This window comes from Zalophus californianus, chromosome 14 (genome assembly GCF_009762305.2).
Source record: "Zalophus californianus isolate mZalCal1 chromosome 14, mZalCal1.pri.v2, whole genome shotgun sequence".
Classification (NCBI taxonomy): Eukaryota; Metazoa; Chordata; class Mammalia; order Carnivora; family Otariidae; genus Zalophus; species Zalophus californianus.
Genome location: NC_045608.1, coordinates 29,614,584 through 29,618,931, shown reverse-complemented (window position 1 = coordinate 29,618,931; position 4,348 = coordinate 29,614,584). Strand labels below are relative to the sequence as shown.

Genomic DNA, 4,348 nt, shown 5'->3' with positions numbered 1-4,348 from the left:
ATGGTGGAAAATTCACCATCACAATTGCCAGAAAAACCGATTTAGGGTTTGTTCTTTTCTTAAGCTCCCTGTATCTTGTGCGGGCATTTATTACTGAATCTTGGGTAAACTCCTTAGGATTAACCTATTGGCCTCAAAAATATTGGGTAGTTGGATTGCCCATCTACCTCCTCATTACTATCATAATTGGTTACGTACTCTTATTTGGAATAAACATGATGGGTACCTCTCCATTCAACTCCACTCATACAATCACAGATAACTTGCTAAAAATCAGCAGCAGAAGAAATACCAAGAAAAGGCCATCCCAGCATTAAGAGATATTCCTATTAGTGAAGAAAACCAAATGTTCTTCCTTGCAACCAAAAAACTTTATGCCAAAACCTAAATTGTATGTAGAATAACACCAAGCATTTCCTATAATTTTTTATGTAATAATTTTGACCATAATTATTTCGACTCTCTCTGTACCCAATAGTGAAATGTAAAAAAAGTAAGTTGATTCTCTTAGATTAAGCTCTATCAATATTATAAATGTTCTTGAGTATTAGTTATTAATGAACAGAATAAATAAGATACTGCATTAAAAATTTAAATCTTTGATCTATTTTACATTCATTTTTGTATGTAGTATGTGGTAAGGGTCTAATTTCATTCTTTTCTGTGTGGATATCTCGTTGTTCCAGCACCATTTGTTGGAGAGACCAATTTTTCCACATTAAATTCTCTTAGTACCCATTTGAAAATTAATTGACCATAGATGAGAGATTTATTTCTGGACTCCCAAATATGTTTGATTTATCTGTATATCCATCCCTAGGCCAGTACCACATTCTTGATTACTGTAGTTATATAAGTAAGTTTTAGTGAGTATTGAAGTCTGGAATTGTGAGTCCTACAAATTTGTTCTTCTTCTGGATTGTTTGCATGTTCTGAGTTCCTTAATTCCACTAAAATTATAAGATCATCTTTGACTGTGCAAAACAGGAATTTGGGGGTTTGATAGGGATTGAATTTAATCTTTCATTTGCTATGGAGAGTATAGCCTTCCTAACTATTTAGTTCTTTATTTTTTGCTAAGTTAATTAAGATTAAAAAAACATTAATTGCTAACCACAAGTTACTCTATTTTTGTCATACTACAGAGAAACTATAGTGATAAATATGGCTCTGTTAGTAAACCTGGTTTGTGCTTTATTGAAATATGGTGTTATGTTTCTAAAAAACTGTGAAATGTATTCATAAACTTGCTAATCTAAAGAATACTGGCATAAGGAGTGCCTGGGTGGCTCAGTTGGTTAAGCATCTGCCTTCGGCTCAGGTCATGATCTCAGGGTCCTGGGATCGAGTCCCACCCAGCGGGGTGTCTGTTTCTCCCTCTCCCTCTGCCCTTCCTCCCTGCTTGTGCCCTCTCTTTCTCTCTGTGTGTCTCAAATAAATAAAATCTTAAAAAAAAAAAAACACTGGCATAAGAAACAGTTCACAATTGCTTCCTTCTCAGTTTTCCCTCTCTTGCCTCTGTGGAGGCAAGAGAAAATAGAAAATAAAGTTTCTAAGAGGTAGGAATTGTACTAAATATAAATTAGGCTCCTAGAAATAATAAGGATCACAATTCTGGGTTCCAGGAAAGTAAGACATGTGGTTTTTTGGGGGACAAAAAAAATATGAGGAATGTGAATATCTATTTTGTTGAGGGAAAAGAAATATCAATTTGTCCTAAAGTGAGGCTGGTTTTGTGAAGAAAGAAAATTTAGCTCAAAATCTAAGTGTATAAGAGAAAGTTGTAGTAAGTTTTTAGAAAAGGAATCTGGAAAGGAAATTTATGTGTGATCAATACTGGTTAAAATTAAGATAAATTTAAGTAAATGAATGAATTTTAATATCAAAATATATGGATGCAAAATTAAAATTCTGTTTTCTATTTGTTAAAAGGATAAATTTTTCTTGAACTATTGTTCTGCATTAAAAAAAAGTTTTTATTCAATTTTAAAGTTATCAGCCTAGACAGAAGTACTCTGTTTTGCCAAAATATTTCCTATGTTTATCAGGACCTTAATTTATAGTAAAAACTTGGTTTTTCAAAAAGATGTATTTATTTATTTATTTGAGGAAGAGAGAGGAAAGAGAGAGAAAGCACGAGTGAGAGTGGCAGAGGGAGAGAGAGAGAATCCACACTGAGCGTGGAGTTTGATGTGGGGCTCGAACTCATGACCATGAGGTCTGAGCTGAGCTGAAACCAAAAGTCAGATGCTTAACCAACTGCCCCACACAGATGCCCCCAAAAACTCAATTTTTAATATTAAAAACAACTCTACATTTTGCTTACAACTATGTAACTTGGTGTATTTGCCTTTGATATGTGTTTGTGTTGTGTGTCACGGGAATTACCACATTTCCTTGTCAATTGCCTCATAATGAACTCTAATCCTGTCTTAAGCCATGGCCACTTTCATGTTTTGTCATGTACAGTTCCCATTCTACTCCGATGCTACTGCAAATGAATTTTAACTTCAAGGATATTCATGGGGAAGACTTTTGACAAATATAACTTTCTGACACCTTCAAGATAGTCAAACTAAAGTAAAAATTTTGAGAACTAATAGAAAAACTGGATTCAAACAGAACAAAACCAATACACGAAATAATGTACAGAGGTGGATGATTATAATTTTTGACTTTTTGTTTGGCTGACTTTTCAAAATGTTTTCTTCCTTCATATTTAAGGAAACATCTCTTACACTAACTGATCTATAACAACTTGATAAAATACACATTTGTGAACAAATTAAGTTATCTTTTCTCCCTGCCTGACCCCTCCAGAACTCAGAAATTGTCAGTGAGTATTCTCATATTTTACGGTGGTATGTTTATTAGCATAAGTACAATAAGAATCTGTTTTCCTTGTAACAGCATATAATTGGAAACTTTGGTTATATTATCAATAATTTGACAAGAATGTCATATTTGAAAGAAATATGCGTACACATAATCTCAGATATGACCAGGCAGCTTTAAGGAACTAAGACTGACTTTAGTGAACTAATGCAGCCTCTTGGAAATATCGGCCTGTTAGCACCTGCTTCCACAGTTTCCAGCAGCTCTACCTGGTGAGTCAAGAAGGTGACTTCCTGGGGCACCTGGGTGGCTCAGTCTGTCAAACATCTGCCTTTGGCTCAGGTCATGATCCCGAGGTCCTGGGATCGAGCGGGAGTCAGGCTCCCTGCTCAGTGGGAAGTCTGCTTCTCCTTCTCTCTCTGCCTGCCACTCCCCTGCTTGTGCTCTCTTTCTCTGCCAAATAAACAAATAAATAAAAATTTTTAAACAAAGAAGTTTATTTTCTGGCAGGTTCAGGAACCATAGATATTTTGGGTACCTCAAGAAGAGAGGAATTTACCCAAGTCTACAGGTGTTGCAGGCAAAGTCTAATGGCAAGTATTTGGCACAAGTGTTGGCTCAGCCTCTGGCCTGGAGGGGCTGTTAAACATTCAATCCAGAGGTTTCATATAAAAGTTCCAACAAAACATGTTTTAAAGAGCCTATGTGGTCAACTACTATTCTTGTTGCACTTATGTAAATAATCAGACCAAGTTCTTTTTGAAACTAGACTTATTTTGCAAACAAATTTTAATGTTAATTTGGCTATATTTAGTAGAAATGAGGATGGTTGTGAAAAAAAACCACATGATGTTTTGATAACACTCATATTGTTACAGCCTGTTGTCACTCTATCTGAAGATGATTTGAACATAATATCTGGAAAGCTTCTCCACTGGCAACTCTCAGAACTCAGGAACTGCTATAATTTGATCCAATCATTAACCATTGTTTTTATTTGTTTCCATAAAAATGCCTCTTGTTCAATACCTGATTTCTTGGGCTCCTGGGTGGCTCCATCAGTTAAGCATCTGCCTTCGGCTTAGGTCATGATCCCAGGGTCCTGGGATCGAGTCCCACATCGGGCTCCCTGCTCCGCGGGAAGCCTGCTTCTCTCTCTCACAATCCCCCTGCTTGTGTTCTCTTTCTCTCTGTCAAATAAATATAAAAAATAAAAGCTCATGGTTAAAAAAAAATACCTGATTTCTTGAACCACAGGCTTCACTTTGAGAACACACCTGCATCGCCCCCTCCTGAAATGAGTTTAACTAAGCCAGCCTATTGTCAGGAGAGGTTCAAAAAAACTGAACAATCTACCAGCCAAACTTTTGACATGTGTAACTTTGGGAAGTTTCAGAGGAGGGAGGGAACTGGGGTCCCCTGTTAGCCACTCCAAAGCTGTTAACCCCTCCAATGCTGCAGCACCACCCCAATGACCTCACCCCATTTCATGCTCCTGGGACACAGCTTTCCT

General features: G+C 36.6%; 1 pseudogene; it reads left to right on the top strand.

The window, feature by feature from the left end:
• LOC113912347 lies at positions 1–388 on the top strand (annotated as a pseudogene).
• The last annotated feature ends 3,960 nt before the right edge of the window (positions 389–4,348 follow it).